An 18,331-nucleotide genomic window follows, 5' to 3' on the forward strand; every position below is an offset into this window, starting at 1 on the left:
TTAACTGGTTAACTGGAACTAGAACTGTGCCTGGCACATTGGCATATTCTAGGTGCTCAATATATATGAGCTGAAGTTTTTTTAAAGTGAACTTCTTAGTTAACAGATCAACTGCCTTCTGTTAGATATATTTAAAAGACAATCTCAGGTAAATTTTTAAAAAATGCGAGTTATACAAATCGGCTGGGTTAAATTAACTGAAAATATCACTTCCATTCTAACTTTCATTGCTTATGTTCTTTCACTTTCATAGAAAAATTGTTTTCTAAATGAAACTAATATCAAACATGATCTTTGCTTATGAGGAAACCACATAGCAAAGCTATTGAAGTAGGGTTAAATTTACATTCTGTCAAATCGTTTTACTCTAAGAGTTCTTGGAAGTCAAGTACGCTGGTTAATTCTCCGAAGAGAACTGAATATTCCAAAAATAATTCAGAACTCCCACTTGTACCCGCTAAAAGAAAACAGAAGAATAGAAGGAGAGCATAGGAGGTGGGAGAAGAAAGGAAAAGTTAAAAAGAAGAATGGCTGTTCAATTAAGGTGATAATGAATCTTTGAATTACCTAGAGACCAAACAAGTCATGGAATAATTCTCTAAGAGTCTTTCCTAGTATCCAGCTTATAGACACAAGCCAAATCTAGTTGAAGCATGTTGAAAATTGAGCAGAATCACACACACGCACACACAAATTGAAATAAAATAAATAAGAATTACTTGGAACTATAATGAGACATAACAAGTGATCACAAGAACTAGCAATTTCCATTGTTTAATCTTGTGTTTTAAAACTAGAAAGTACTTTATAATGTTTCATAGCTCAACTATATGACTTTCTACCACCATTCATAAAATGAATTTCTTTCTTATTTGCATAATGTTTCATGATTTTTACATTAAAGATTTGTACTCAGTGATAATTCCATTCACCCATTCATTATTCATTCATTTATCTGTTCATTCAACGAACATTTATCGTGTGCCTATAGGAGGAGTATTCTTATTGGTCCAGAGAGAGTAGAAATAAATACATGCTTACATAGACATACACACAAAGTACAGTTCCCTAATGTGTTGGTGGAATGGACAATGTAATGGAGACTGGGGAAAGAGATGGATACAATAGAAATTAGTTTTGAAAAAGAGAAGCAATTTTCTCTAATACAGGGGGAAAAATATTAGTGATAATTAAACAATTTAGGAATTATAAGTAGGAGATTCCTGACAAAATGGAAAATTAGTACAGACTGCTGACTTTCTCTACCAAATTAACCCTGCAGATTTCAGAGATGAGAGATAGAAGCATAGATATAAGAAATCAGTATAATAACTGACAGAAAGCCTGGAAACACTGAAGCCTGCCTCATATTGGGCAGGGGAGGAGGAGGGAAGTGTTTGATGGTTAATTTTATGTGACCCTGACTGGGTCACAGGGTGCACTGTTATTTGGTCAAACTATTCTAGGTGTTTCCATGAAGGTATTTCTTAAAATAAGATTAACATTACAATCTGTAGACTAAGTAAAGAAGATTACCCTGCTTAATGTGGGTGGGCTTCATCCAATCAGCTGAAGCACTGAATAGAACAAAAAGATGTATCTTTCTGAGTGAGAAAGAGTTCATCCTACCTTACTGCCTTCAAATTCAGACACCGGCTTTTCCTTTCTTTGGGCTTGAACAAAAACATCAACTTTTCCTTGGTTTCAAGCCTGCTTGTTCTCCAACTACAGCTGTTCTCCTGGTTCTCAGGCCTTCAGATTAAGGCTGGAACTACACCATCAGCTCCTCTGGGTCCCAGCTCACCAGTTCACCCTGCAGACCTTGGGACTGGTCAGCCTCCTTAATCACGAGAGTTAATTTCTTTCTTTTTTCTTTTTTTAACAGAAAAGCAGATATAATTTATTCACTTTTGTTGTAAAAGAAAAGGTGAGTTACATCACGAATATAAATTGTATAGGTTCACTTTAGATTATATTATCACACAAAGAATCAGAGGGTATATTTTAGACTGTTAACATGAGTTACTCTGTGAAGAGTCAATTTCTTACAACCTCTCTTTCTCTCTCTCTCCTTGTTTCTCTGGATAACTCAGATTATTATTATTGTGTGTGTGTGTGTGTGTGTGTGTGTGTGTGTGAGAGAGAGAGAGAGAGAGAGAGAGAGAGATTTAGGGGTGAAAATGTAATATTGGAGTGACAATATAAGTGCTGGGTAACAAAAGCGCAAGTAGGAGTTTAGGATGCTGAATCATTTTTAAGCTGTATTTATGGCTCTCTCCCATTTGTCCCTGAGAGAATCATTATTTGCCCCATCACAACCATGTAGCAGAAATCAACAGGCAAAAAGGTTGATTAGGTTTTATGCAGGCTGCCCTAGGCATTCACTCATTGACTCCCACTACTCCAAGTCCTAATTGAGCTTAAGAGACATGGGGGAAGGAAGCAGTGTGCCATTTAAGAATGTCAAAGGGGTGAGTGGGACGAATTGAGGAGAGTAGCATTCACATAAATACACCATCATGTGTAAAATAGATAGCTAGTGAGAAACTGCCTCAGCTCAGTGCTCTGTGATGACCTAGAGGGGTGGGATGAGAGGGTTGGGAGGAAGGTTCAAGAAGGAAGGGATATATGTATACATATAGCTGATCAGTGTTGTTGTTCAGGAGAAACTAACACACACTGTAAAACAATTATACTTCAATTTAAAAAGAGATTAAAAGATAAATTTAAACAATCTCCAGATTACTTATAATATTCAATACAATTTAAATGCTATGTATATAGTTTCCCAGTATGTGACAAATTCAACTTTTGCTTTTTGGAGACTTCTGGAATTAAAGAATTTTTTTTTTTACCAAACTAAAAGACAAAGAATGTCAAAGAAGAAAAAAACTGTAACATGTGGTGATGGATGTTAACTAATTTTATCATAGTGATCATTTTTCAACATTTACAAATATTGAATCATTATATTGTGCATCCAAAACTAATACCATATTTTGTGTCAAATATATCTCAGTTTAAAAATATCAAAAGAAAATTATAAGAACAAAACATCAACTAAAAAACAATAAGAATTTCAAACTTTCAACCTCAACACTAGAGTAATTATAAGAGACAGAGAACATGGTGAAAATGATCCCATATACATGTATCTCTGAAGAACAAATGTTAAAAATGGTAAGTTTTATAAATGTGAAATTAAAATAACAGTTGAAACAAGATATATAAAGAGCATAAAATGAGTAGGTGGGAAAAATGAACTCTGAAGAACCTATACCAAGACATATTCTTTCATTTATTTAGAAAAATAGTTTTTTGCATTTTGTCTGCATGGCATATGGGAAGGTTCCCTGACCAGGGATCAAACCTGCAGTGAAATTGCTGGATCCTAACCAGTAGGCCACCAGGAAACTCCCCCATATTATTTTAAACACCTCTCTTCTAATTTGGTCCTTCTGATTTCCTTTGGACTAAGAAATCAAATTACAGAGATTTACAAGAAGGCGTAAATTGAGTCAATACGGCCTGAGAGCAGGACTGGGTTTACTTACCTCTACATCTCTGTAAAATTCTCTGATTTTATGCTTGTGGCTATTGTTAAGCTCACCTTTCAATGTTTGTTTTTTCTTCAGTTTCTTGGACATTTTCTCACTTTTTCATATATTAGTGATCTTTAGGCTTTTGACACATTTAAGAACCTGATTTTTAAAACTGTGCTAAATATACTCCCCTCCATATAAATACATATAACATTTCCCCTAGAATTTCAGGGAGTTCCTAAATCCTTGAACTCTTAGAAAAGTTCATAGAATTTGATAGATAGACCATATATAAGATATATGGACTCTTAGATTAAGAAATATATAAACTGTTAGGCTGAGGAATATACAGAGCAATGTCACAGCTCTGGTATGAGATTAAAAACCTCTAAACATTTAGTTTAAAATATTCAATATTTGAGGATGGGGATACTTGTGTTGAAGGAATTCAAGGCTCATATTTCTAATGGGGAAAGCAGTTATATCTTGTAGGTGATTCCCACTTCTTCAGAGAAAGGAATTCCAACTCTCTAAATGCAATCCTTTTCAGTTCAGCTGGAAAAAAACATTCTCCCTAGCAACAGAGCAGAGCAGAGCAGTCTATAGTCCACACTGATTCCATATTCATTTCCCTTCAACTGTAGCATCATGAAAATTCCCTCCATTTGTGTTTTACCTCATCTTTACCAGCGGGTAGTACAGAATTTATTACTCAGACAAAGAACAGTTGGGTAAATTGTTCAAAGCCATACAGTAAGATAATGGTACAACCTTTCCCAGAACCTAAAAATTCTCAGTCTAGCATTCTTTCCATACTAGACTGGAATATGGAACTGTATTCATTCATTCATTTCCTCATTCATCTAAGAAATATTTATTGAGTGCTCAGTTTGTATATGACTTTTTGACAATAAATTTAATCATATTACATGACATGCATTTTTTGAACGCTAAATCAATCAAATGCATCATGCTTAGTCCTGTTATAGTTATAAAAGCTAAAAAATAGTTTCATTCATTCATTGCATAGATATTTATTGAATTCCTTTTATGTGCCAAACATGCTGATCAAAAGGTATGCTGCAGTGAAATAGGTAACATATGATCTGGCAATGAAGATTTTAAGCAATTACTCATGTACAGTATGATATTAAGGAAAAGTTCATGTAACCATAAATGTATTTTGGAAGATCAACATTTTCTAAGAATTCAGGGGAGACTCTCATTTATAAAGAGATACTTAGAGTAAGCCTTAGGAGATGAGCAGGAATTATCTAGTTAAACAGGGGATTAAGGGCTGAGGGAGATAGATAAAATAACCTGTATTTGATCTGGCAAACTTCATACAGGTTCTGTCCCTCGTCGGGGAACTAGCTCCCTCATGCTGCAATTAAGAGTTTGAATGCCACAACTGAAAGATCCCTCATGCCAGAACACAAATCAAAGATCCTGCATGCCGCAACTAAGATCTGGTGCAGCCAAATAGCTACCTAAACAAATAAATATAAAATTAACAAATAAAAAAATAAAATAAGAAATGAATGTGATTAACTTACTGGGTTGAGAGAAAGAGATTTGAAAATATGCACACACTTTCATGCTTGAGTTACTAGAAAATAGGGAATAAAGAATGGATTTATGGAAAATGATGAGGACTTGAGTACATACAGATGGAATGGCCCAGTGAGCAGTTAGCCATGAAGGCTTTAAGCACAGGGAGTTTGTGAATGATTGCAGTGTGTCCAGTGTGTTTCCTCTAGGCTGTGCTTTAAAGCTAGGCATCTTTATTGGTATGGTATAGTATAGTATAAGAATTAGTGATGATTTAGATCAAAGGAATATTCCAGTTAATGATCAACAGTGCAGATACAAAAGTAAATGTTTATGATAAATGAAACCACAAAGGTAACACATGTGTACATATAATTAATGAACCACATACAGTGAAACAAATCAAAAATAAATAAATAAATAAAAATAAAGACACAATGAACTATCACCTCACCCTGGTCAGACAGCCATCATAAAACCATCCCTAAAAAATAAATGCTGGAAAGGGTGTAGAGAAAAGGGAATCCTCCTATACTGTTGGTGGGAATGTAAACTGATACAATCATTATGGAGAACAGTATGGAGGGTCTTTAAAAAACTAAATATAGAATTACCATATGATCCAGCAGTCTCACTTCTGGGTATATATCTAGTGAAAAATCATAATTTGAAAAGATACATGCACCCCAATGTTCATTACAGCTCTGTTCACAATAGCTAAGACATGGAAGCAATCTAAATGTCCATTGACAGAGGAATGGATAAAGAATATATGGTACATTATACAACAGACTATCACTCAGGCATTAAAACAAAACAAAATAATGCCATTTGCAGCAACATGCATGAACCTAGAGATTATCAAACCAAGTGACATAAGTCAGACAGAGAAAGACAATTATCGTATGATAGCACTTATTTGTGGAAGCTAATAAAAATGAGGCAAATGAACTTATTTACAAAACAGAAACAGACTTACGTATCTTGAAATCAAGCTAGTAGTTACCAAAGGGGAAACATGGAAGAAAGTGATAAATTAAGAGGTTGGGATTAACATGTACACACTATCTATATAAAACAGATAACTAATTCAATTCAGTTCAGTTCAGTCGCTCAGTTGTGTCCGACTCTTTGTGACACCATGAATTTCAGCACACCAGGCCTCCCTGTCCATCACCAACTCCCGGAGTTCACTCAGACTCACGTCCATCGAGTCAGTGATGCCATCCAGCTATCTCATCCTCTGTTGTCCCCTTCTCCTCCAGCCCCCAATCCCTCCCAGCATCAGAATCTTTTCCAATGAGTCAACTCTTCGCATGAGGTGGCCAAAGCAATGGAGCTTCAGCTTTAGCATCAGTCCTTCCAAAGAACATCCAGGACTGATCTCCTTTAGAATGGACTGGTTGGATCTACTTGCAGTCCAAGGGACTCTCAAGAGTCTTCTCCAACACCACAGTTCAAAAGCATCAATTCTTCGGTGCTCAGCTTTCTTCACAGTCCAACTTTCACATCCACACATGACCACTGGAAAAACCATAGCCTTGACTAGACGGACCTTTGTTGGCAAAGTAATGTCTCTGCTCTTGAATATACTATCTAGGTTGGTCATAACTTTCCTTTCAAGGAATAAGCATCTTTTAATTTCATGGCTGCAGTCACCATCTGCAGTGATTTTGGAGCCCAAAAAAATAAAGCCTGACACTGTTTCCACTGTTTCCCCATCTATTTCCCATGAAGTGATGGGACCAGATGCCATGATCTTCGTTTTCTGAATGTTGAGCTTTAAGCCAACCTTTCACTCTCCTCTTTCACTTTCATCAAGAGGCTTTTGAGTTCCTCTTCACTTTCTGCCATAAGGGTGGTGTCATCTGTATATCTGAGGTGATTGATATTAAGTGGATAAAATATAAAACAAATCAAAACTAAGCTAGACCACATTGGCTATAGATTTTTTTAAAAGTCATTTTCTAATTCCATATTGCTCCTACCCAAATCAAATCAACTCAGGGTCAGGGCTGGAGATATTAGATTCCCAGAAGCTCCAATGAGAGATGGTTGGGAGGAACAGATTTTATTCCTTCTCATATGTTAACTCTACTATTTAGTTCAAAACATGTCTGGTTTTGTTTCTTTGTTTAGCATATATACAGGTAAACAGAGATGAAGGAAAAGATTTATTTTGGGAAACTTTGACTTATAGACTTGATCTCTAAGAGTAAGGTAATAAAATAGAGGATATAGTCCATGTTCTAAGTCTGATGATACTTTTAATGATGGGGGAAATGACAGGGTAATGGTTTAAAAGATGAACTCAATTTGTGCCAGATTTAGCTTGGATGGTGGCAATACATATATATATGTTCATGTCACTCAGGTAAGAGTAGGTGTAAAACTGGAGCACAGCTGAGAAAGTTTGTGCTGAGATAAAGATTTGGAAACCATCTTATACATATGGGGGGAGGGAGAGGTGAAGAAAGAAGTAACAGAGCACAGATTTCAATCTTGGACCTTGAAAATATAAAAATAGCAAATCAATGCCCAGCCATGAGAAGGTGTCCATGAGAGATGAGAGGTGGAGGCAATCCATGGAAAATTATAGATTTGGGAGACTGTAGACTAGATATTTGCAAAAAACATTGGAGATATTTGCAAAGTGGCATATGAAGGACTTTACTCCATAGAAAAGAGAAATTCACATTCTCTATCCAATAGTTTTCTCAGGAAGGCTTAGGTCAAGATGAGGTTGATTCTATGACTGTTTTATTGGACTTAGAGACAGTAGCATACTCATATACGTATAAAATAACATTGGGTTGGCCAAAAAATTAGCTTTGGGTGTTTCATAAGATATTAAGGAAAAACCCAAATGAACTCTTGGCCCACCCGATATCTCCTTCACAAGAAAGATGTTAAAAATATTTGATGATTGATTGCATTTGATGCAGCTTTGGTTAGCATCACATCTCTTCTTGATCATCTACAAGACAAGAAGATGAATAAATCATGGGTCTTGCTCTCCACTGACTTACCGTCTTGTTGCAGAGATACACACAACCATAATAAAAAGCTGGATAAGTCATTTATTAAATGTAAATAGAACGGTCCTCTGGATATCTTATGGAATAGAAAACACATTGGATGGATTGGGGAGACTCTCAGAATTGATAAGAAGCTGGAGAACCAAACTAAAACATCGAGAATCACCAAGGTCAGACAGGAAGCTAAGATGCCACCCCAGAGGAGTGATAGCAGGCAGAATCTGGTGAGGCTGTGCCTGCCAAGGCTGAAGGACTATTCTCAGAACAGAAAGGGAGTACAGAGGACTTCCTTAGAGGTCCTTAGCATGGCTAGGATTCCAAGCTCCCAAGACAGGTGGCCCAGGTTCAGTCCGGGGTCAGGGAAATAAGATCCCACATGTAGTGAAGCAGCTAAGCCCACCAGCTGCAGCTACTGAACCTGTTCACTGTGGAGCCCAAGACCCACAACTAAAGAGTCCATGTGCCACAACAAAAGATCCCACATGACCCGCCAAGGTCCCACATGCTACATCTAAGACCCGGTGCAGCTAAATAAATAAATAATTTGAGAAAAGATGCAATTGCCTTCCCCAGCCAAATGACATGAATCTGCAGTTAGAGTTTTTCCCCTGAACGTTCGTGGGCATCTTGATGAAGTAATCTGAGGTATCAAAAATGTTCCCGTGTGATTAAATTCTAACAAATTAATATTTTTAAGCCCCTGATGACAGAGATGCAAGACAAAAATTATCTTGCATAATTTTTAAATCTAATACATAAAGACAAACGATAGAACCAATTGTAATAGAAATGAATTGTTAGCATAAACATTTCCTTCTAAATCGCCCTTAATCCTTACACTGGAATCAAACTGCTTTCAGCATTAAAATACTTTAGGTTTTCACCAAAAATCCCTCTAGACAGCCTTCATCGGCTGCCAATACATCTCCATCACAGACCCAAGTAGTCTGTTCATTCTGATTAGACGGTGTGGAGCTAATTTAAAATATGGCCTTTGTTGTGTCTACAGAAGCCTAATCAGCTAGGCAGATTCTCTGACACGCTGGCATCCAATCCGTCTCCACGTCACTGAAGCAGAAAGACAAAGATTATGGCCATCAAAGTATATCTTCAGGCAAAGATGTAACTCTCCAAACTAGGGCTTAGTTAAAATTGTCATGTTTTAAAATCACTGTAAGGATACTCAGATTTTTGATAGAATTTTCAGGAAGCTTCGAAGTGTCTCAGTTGTTTTATCTTGACTAGGTCTTTAATGGTAAGTGTCTTGCTTTTCCTACAGTACCTTACAGATAGAATGGTTTTATATACATAAAACAAGGTGATTTATTGAGAAAGTTTATTATTATTTTGATGGTTTTTTTCTGATGTAATCTCACCAGAATATAATACATATCCTCCTTTTTCATCAGTAAGAGTAGACCAGAATTGTGTTTCTTTCTCTTATTTTTTAGAATTTTTTTTAATGTGGGCCATTTTTAAAGCCTTTATCAAATTTGTTACAATATGGTTCTGTTTTATATTTTGTTTTTGTTTTTTTTTTTGTTTTTTTTTTTTTTGCTCTGGGGCAGGTGGGATGTTATCTTCTCAACCAGGGATCGAACTTGCATTCTCTGCATTGGAAGGTGAAGTCTTAACCACTGGACTATTAGGGAAGACCCCAGAATTGTGTTTGTCAAGTTCTGGGTTCTGCCTTAATGCCCTTGGTAAAGAAAGAATGCCTTTTCTTCAGAGCCAGAGAAGAGAATCTGACAGACAATCTGTTTGGCTGTTTTGAAGGTAATAACTACAGAGGCTTGTGTGTTAACGAGATGTAGTTAGGACACATGGGGACAGAGGATATTGAAAAGGTAATGCCTCAAACTCAAATGCCTGGTTACATTCAGGCAAGAAAGTTTTTGGATTTGGGTTTATGCAATTGGTGGTGACCTGGCCGCAATCAAATGAGTAGTAGAAATGGATAGAAACAACAACAATTCTAGGAAGTGCCACCATCTCAGAATAGGGCACACAAGCCTGGACATCACCAATGATCTCCCTTCAGTGAGACTCATAAACTCTAAACATATCTGCTCCAAAGGGTAGGAGTGAGATCTCCAAATTCATCAGAGGACGTTTTATTAATCCTTGAAATAAACCAAACTTTGTTTACAATCTAAAGAACTGTATCATCTTGCCTCTAAGATTAGGGAAACAATTTATTTATACCTATCATGTTTGTTTTTAAAATAATAATAGAAAAACTAACATTTCTTGAACACTCACTTTAGACTAGACAATATGTTCTATGTATCATCTTATTCACATCACACAAGTTTTTATAAATATGTATATATATATTTTAATATATAAAAGGGCTTCCCTTGTGGCTCAGCTGGTAAAGAATCTGATTCCAATGCGGGAGACCTGGGTTTGATCCCTGGGTTGGAAAGATCCCCTGGAGAAGGTAAAAGCTACCCACTCCAGTATTCTGGCCTAGAGAATTCCATGGACTGTGTAGTTCATAGGGTGGCAAAGAGTTGGACACAACTGAGTGACTTTCACCTTCAATATATAAAAATTTTTAATATATTTTAATATAAAATTCAAAAAACATTTTATTTGTTTATTTGGCTGTGCCAGGCCTTTGCTGTGCTGTGCAGGATCTTTCCTTGTGGTTCTCAGACTCTCTAGTTGCAGCTTGCGGGCTTAGTTACTCTGTGGCATGTGGGATCTTAGTTCCAGGAATCTTCAGACCAGAGATTGAACTCAAATCCACTGAACTGTAAGCAGATTCTTAAGCACTGGACAACCAGGGAAGTATAGGTGGTCGAATTTTAGGAGTGAAACTTCATTATTATTGTCCCCACTGAGATAACCAAGATCTAGGAAAGTAAAATAAGTTGTTACATATATCTAGTCGGCTGTAAATGTGGTATTTTAACACAGATACTCTGCCTCCAGAGCCCAGGATTTTATCTTTCTATTCCTCCAAAAAGGCAGAATCATTCAGAAAATTCTCAGTGACTATGAGCATTTGCTTCGGGGTACAGCACCAGTAAAGGAGGGAGCTGAGCTTGGTTCCTGACATGATATGTTGAAAGGCGATGTTTGATCAAATAACAAGGGTTATAAGCCCAGCCTATCTGCTGATATGTATTTGTCAATTCAACAAAAATCTAAATGAGCTCTTCCTTATTTGTAACCTTCCCTACTTCTCCTTCTGGTGTTTTTTTCTTTCATTTAAATCTTGTTCTTATCCCCAGAGGTGGCATGGTACACTGCAGAGAACATGAATCTTGGAACCGGTTCCAAAGTTCCATAAACTAGCCTAGTTTCTTTTTTTCTTTCTTTCTTTTTTTTTTTTTTTGACCCTTTCTGCAACATCTTATTTTCCCAACCAGGGTTCAAATCCATGTCCCTGCAATAGAAGAGAGTCTTAACCACTGGACTGGCAGGAAAGTCTCATCATTTCTGAGTCTGCCATTTACAAACTGTGTCCTTCAGCACAGTTCTTAAAACATTTGGATTTAGGGAATTCCCTGGCTGTACAGAAGCTAGGACTTGTGCTTTCACTGCCAAGGACCCACTTTCAATCCCTGGTTGGGGAACTAAGAGCCAGCAAGCTGCAGGGTGTGGGCTAAGAAAAAATTTTAAATTTAGTTTTCATTAAGATAAAGACAAGAAACCCTACTACACAAGGTTATTTTGATGATTAAAGATACAACACACATAAAACTCGGGGCTCTTCAATGACACTCAATGCTCCTGAGTTCCCTTTGCCCTGCTTTGATTGCCTTATTTTCCTGATGAAGGGACACAAGTGCAAAGAGCTACCATGTCTTAAAAGCCTCTCCCTACAGCAAGGAGCAAGGAAGAGCTGCTCAAACCGGAAATTGAAGATCTCCTATCTCCCTCATGTGTAGAATCACTTTAACTGAGTCATTAAGAAATGACCTCAATTGCATGTAAATACTCATCTTGATACTTTAAATACTTTCTTTAGTGCTTTTGTGTTTTAAAACCAACACCTTTGATGCCTTAGTACATTTCACTGGGAATGTTTCTTAGGTACCGAATTTGATCCCTTTTGTAGAAAGACTAGAGATCTCTTCAAGAAAATTAGAGATACCAAGGGAACATTTCATGCAAAGATGAGCTCGATAAAGGACAGAAATGGTATAGACCTAACAGAAGCAGAAGATATTAAGAAGAGGTGGCAAGAATACACAGAAGAACTGTACAAAAAAGATCTTCATGACCCAGATAATCACGATGGTGTGATCACTCACCTAGAGTCAGACATCCTGGAATGTGAAGTCAAGTAGGCCTTAGGAAGCATCACTATGAACAAAGCTAGTGGAGGTGATGGAATTCCAGTTGAGCTATTTCAAATCCTGAAAGATGATGCTGTGAAAGTGCTGCACTCAATTTGCCAGCAACTTTGGAAAACTCAGTGGTGGCCACAGGATTGGAAAAGGTCAGTTTTCATTCCAATCCCAAAGAAGGACAATGCCAAAGAATGCTCAAACTACCGCACAATTGCACTCATCTCACACGCTAGTAAAGTCATGCTCAAAATTCTCCAAGCCAGGCTTCAGCAATACATGAACTGTGAACTTCCAGATGTTCAAGCTGGTTTTAGAAATGTCAGAGGAACCAGAGATCAAATTGCCAACATCTACTGGATCATGGAAAAAGCAAGAGGGTTCCAGAAAAACATCTACTTCTGCTTTATTGACTATGCCAAAGCCTTTGACTGTGTGGATCACAATAAACTGTGGAAAATTCTTAAAGAGATGGGAATACCAGACCACCTGACCTGCCTCTTGAGAAACCTATATGCAGGTCAGGAAGCAACAGTTAGAACTGGACATGGAACAACAGACTGGTTCCAAAGAGGAAGAGGGTTACGTCAAGGCTGTATATTCTCGCCCTGCTTATTTAACTTATATGCAGAGTACATCATGAGAAACGCTGGGCTGGAAGAAGTACAAGCTGGAATCAAGATTGCTGGGAGAAATATCAATAACCTCAGATATGCAGATGACACCACCCTTATGGCAGAAAGTGAAGAGGAACTAAAAAGCCTCTTGATGAAAGTGAAAGAGGAGAGTGAAAAAGTTGGCTTAAAGCTCAACATTCAGATCTAAGATCTAAGAACTAAGATGATGGCATCTTGTCCCATCACTTCATGGGAAATAGATGGGGAAACAGTGGAAACAGTGTCAGACTTTATTTTTTGGGCTCCCAAATCACTGCAGTTGGTGATTGCAGCCATGAAATTAAAAGATGCTTACTCCTTGGAAGGAAAGGTATGACCATCCTCGATAGCGTATTCAAAAGCAGAGACATTACTTTGTCAACAAAGGTCCGTCTAGTCAAGGCTATGGTTTTTCCAGTGGTCACATATGCATGTGAAAGTTGGACTGTGAAGAAAGCTGAGCACCAAAGAATTGATGCTTTGGAACTGCAGTGTTGGAAAAGACTCTTGAGAGTCCCTTGGACTGCAAGGAGATCCAACCAGTCCATTCTAAAGGAGATCAGTCCTGGGTGTTCTTTGGAAGGAATGATGCTAAAGCTGAAACTCCAGTACTTTGGCCACCTCATGGGAAAAGTTGACTCATTGGAAAAGATTCTGATGCTGGGAGAGATTGAGGGCAGGAGGAGAAGGGGATGACAGAGGATGAGATGACTGGATGGCATCACGGAATTGATGGACATGAGTTTGAGTGAACTCTGGGAGTTGGTGATGGACAGGGAGGCCTGGCATGCTGCGATTCATGGGGTCACAAAGAGTCGGACATGACTAAGGGACTGAACTGAACTGAACTGATGTCCATTTTTAGACATAATGCTATGGCACACTTAACAGACCGCAGTACAGTGTAAACATAGTTTTTGTATGCACTGGGAAGCCAAAATCCATCTGACTCACTTTATGGCAATACACACTTTATTGTAGTGACCTGGAACCAGACCTATAATATCTCCAAGGGATGGTTGTATTTGTTAGCTTTTCTTTAAAAAGTTTTTACCTATGAACATATATACACTTTTTAAAATTTTATTTTTAATTGGAGGATAATTGTTTTACAATGTCATGTTGGCTTCTACTGCACAACAACGTGAATCAACCTTGAGTATACTCTCCTCTCTCTTGAGTCTTCCTCTTACCTCCTCATCCCACTCCTCCAGGTTGTCAGAGAGCACTGAGCTGAGATCCTTGTGTTAAACAGCAACTTCCCACCAGCTATCTATTTTACACATGGTACAAATGACAACCCACTGCAGTGTTCTTGCCTTGAGAATCCCAGGGATAGGGGAGCCTGATGGGCTGCCGTCTATGGGGTCGCACAGAGTTGGACACGACTGAAGCGACTTAGCAGCAGCAGCAGCAGCAGCAGTGTATATATGTCAATGCTACTCACAATTTGTCCCACCCTCTCTGTCCCCTGCTCTGTCCACAAGTCTGTTCAATTTTTTTTATTATTCTCTTAATATTTTATTTTGATGTTTGAAACTCTTGATGCAACATTCTAGAGCAAGGACCTGAACAGGACCTCCTGTGCCCGAGGGACTGGTAAAGGAAACAGATCTATTTATTCTTTGTGATTTGATGCACAGATGAAAAACTTAACACACAATAACAGAAGTTGGTCGTTAATAAATCACATCCTAGTCTCTTTCAGCGCTTGCACAAGCAGAGGGCATCTTCAGTTTTCCCATGTCTCAACTTCTAGCTCTTTTGTAGTTGTAACACTGCAACGTCAATGATGCATATGTCCAGAATCAGTTAAAAAGACTGTCAAATTCCTTTTCTCTTAGTTCATTTATTTTTCACTGTCTCTTGGTCCCAGGTGTATCTGAATGATTGCCTTTCATCACTTGCTGCTATTGCTCGTTGGGGTGCTCTCGACTGTCCCCGTATTTTGTGGGCGGGTTGGGAGAGGGAGCTTGAGAGGGATGTGCCACTGTGGGGAGGTTGTGGGTCACCAGGATGCCTCTGGGGATGATCCCTTCCTTGGCAGCAGGAAGTCCTCCCAGAGCCACGCCCACAATGCCTGGCGGGTATCTGTATGTGGCACCATTCAGCTCTGGATGAATTGCTTGCTGATCTATTACTGGCCAGGGAGCTGTTGTGACAAAGAGTTCCTTGTTCACACAGTTTATTAAGCTCTCTGGGATGCGACCTGTGATAGCCCGTTGGATCTCAGTGGCAGCTGCCTCCCTCATCTCCAAGGAGGCTTGCTTACTATACCAGGCTGTGTGGGGAGTACAGATGAGATTTGGTGCATCTTTCAAGGCACCCTGAGCAAAAGCTGAAAGGCTCCGATTTGTGCACATCAAGGGCCGCCCCTCATATCCTTCCTTCTCTGAGGGCTTGGGTTAAGGCTTTCTCATCCACCAGTCTGCTGCAGGCCGCGATCGCCAGGAAGGCGCCTTGCCTCATCTGCTTTACAGTGAAGTCACTGATGTGGTGGTTATGTTCCTTGAGACTGCAGTGCAGGGAGACACGGTAGCTCTGGAACTGCAGGGTATAGACTCTCTACACGCCCAGGGACCGCTCTGTCCCATCCTACAAGTAGGGGTTATAAAATAGGACGCTGAATCCAAAGGCCTTGGCTCAAACCGCAACTGCCTGCCCCATTGCGACCGAAGCCAGTGAGGCCAGTGTCTCCCCGCAGATGTGCGCCCCCCGCCGGAGGCAACCTCCCAGATCCGCTCGACACTGCACCCGTGTGCCTTCACGCAACGCCTGGTACAGCCAGGTGTTCTGCCCGTACAGATTAAGGATGTGGATGTGGCAGACGGTTGAGACCGCTGTCTCTTTCACTGCTGCGGACAGGATGTTGCACACTGTGATCCCGAGTTCACCTGCAGCCTGACGTCGACCTAGTTGTAGCCGCTGCCTATCTGCACAATCACTCTTAGGGCCTTGAACTTCCCCAGGTCCTCCCTGGTGAGCATGATGGTGTGATACATCATGGCGCCAACTGCCTCGTTTAAAACCTTCTCGTGGATCTCCTGAGTGAACTGTGCATCGCAGAAGGCCACAGTGGCCAGGTCCTTCAGGATGGGCATTTCCACCACCCGGGTGTAGTCTCTGCCAGCCAGCAATGCCACCAGGGGGCAGGGGTTCAGGGGGCTGTTCTGGGGGCGGATACCTTCGCAAATTCTGTCCAATCGCTGTCGCTTGACTTTGTTCTTATCCACAAGGGCCATTCTTTATAGAGCTTTGCACCTCTCTGATTCAAAAGGCAAAGCAGTCCTCAAAGAACTTAGGGGCCCTTGTAGGAATCTGTGGGCATTACACCATTATGCGCCCAACATAAATTTGTCCACCAACTCTGTAGTTCACACGATGGGTTGTCTGTCTTTTTAAAGAGAATCCAGCTTCATTGATTCAAAACCGTTTAAGGCAATGAAACCCTAGTCCTGGGCAGCCGGCATCTGCCACAAAGGGCTTCTGCATGGGAGGCGCTGCCACGGCGGCAGCTGTGCGGCGCTCCAGTCAGCACCACGTGGCTCCCGACTCCATCCCTCGCTCCTCAGGCTACCGCCTGCTCCTCTGGGCCGCTTCCTGGCCACCTTAAAATGACCCACAAGTCTGTTCTTTATGTCTGCATCTCTTCCTACCCTGCAAATAGCTTCGTTGGTACTATTTTTCTAGATTCCCTACATATGTGTTAATTATACGATTTTTGTTTTTTCCAGCTTACTTCTGTATAACAACTTACTCTGTATAACAGACTCTACATTTATCCACCTCACTACAACTGACCAAATTCATTCCTTTTTATGACTGAGTGATATTTCACTATATATATATACCTATATACCACAACGTTGTTATCTATTCATCTGTTGATGGACATCTACTTGTTAGCTTTTTAAAATGGACATATTGTTTTTATTTATTTTCTTATCTAAATAAATATATATTTTATACCTAATTTTATATTTTTAAGTTTGATTTTTTTCCCCCTAAAGCCCCAACAAACTGCATACGCTTTTGGTTCCATGAGACCTGTATCTTTCCCACCTCTATTATATTACCCATCAGAGACATTAAAGATGTTGGTCCACACTAGAGTCATCTTTCTGGAAGGACATATTTAGGGCCTTTCCTGAGTGGCTTCCGGCCCCGAAATGTGAATATATGAAAATAAGCCTTCATCTGTGGAATTTCAATCCTGGGCTGACAAAGCTGCTTATATTGTCCTTCAAGTCTCTTCTCATATGAACACTTCTCTCATCTTCCTTTTTCATTTGCGTGGCTTCATCCTAGTCTTCCAGTTGATAACATTTGATTCAGTGCTTTTAGATCCCACCATGTGACTTTTCCTTCTCCACGAAGTCACATGCCTGACTCCCAGCCACCCCTGCACAAAGGTCCCAAAACTGCTCATGAAACATGGTTCCATACTTCAAGTTCTAAATAAATAGCTAATAGAACCCTGCATCCTGCTTCTTTGCTAGCTACTGCTATGAGGGACTCATGTGATCTTGTTGTCTATCCCCACGAGAGCAAGGAAGTCTATACAAATCCTGTTTCTCCACAAGGCATCCTGAGAAAGAAGAGAAACCTCTTCTATCAAAATTTGGAACTGGGATCTCAAACACTTATAACAATGTTCTCTGCTCCTTGACTTGACCCATGGAGTCATAACAAAGAGAGAAATAGTGTTTATTTAACTCAATTACTGCCTGGTTTAAATGGTTTTCTGTGAGTGAACAGGAAAATTAACCACCATTCTCAACATTGTTTTTAAGGCAAATTGTGCTCTTACATTACAAATAACTGGCTTTATAAATGATGGTTGGAGCACAAACTGTTGGTGCGTTGAGTAAACTATTTCTTTTCAGTTTGTGAAGTTAACATTCTTCCACTATTTCTGTAATTGGAGCTGGTTGCAGCATAAAGCAGCAGACGGTTGACCACCCAGGTGTCACTATGGCTAATTATTAAAATGAAGCCGGGTACATGGTATTTACCATCCTTCATTGCCTTTATTTCTCTTTTAAAGTACAGAGCAGACAAGATTCACTTAATTTCTGCAAAAAGGTTTGTAATAAAGAAGAACCTTTGTGTTCTGTTATATGTTGATCACTACAGGGATGGTGCCTGTAAGTTTAAATTATACGCAATGGTCCACCTCTGGGAACACCGCCTCCCAGGTAAGGAGCATTGTACCTTTTGCTCACAGCAAACATCCTGAT

General features: G+C 39.4%; 1 pseudogene; it reads right to left on the reverse strand.

Annotated features, from left to right (window-relative positions):
- Positions 1 to 15,001: 15,001 nt before the first annotated feature.
- LOC138437760 (C-terminal-binding protein 2 pseudogene) lies at positions 15,002 to 16,387 on the reverse strand (annotated as a pseudogene).
- Between the last annotated feature and the right edge of the window lie 1,944 nt (positions 16,388 to 18,331).

This window comes from Ovis canadensis, chromosome 3 (assembly GCF_042477335.2).
Source record: "Ovis canadensis isolate MfBH-ARS-UI-01 breed Bighorn chromosome 3, ARS-UI_OviCan_v2, whole genome shotgun sequence".
Classification (NCBI taxonomy): domain Eukaryota; kingdom Metazoa; phylum Chordata; class Mammalia; order Artiodactyla; family Bovidae; genus Ovis; species Ovis canadensis.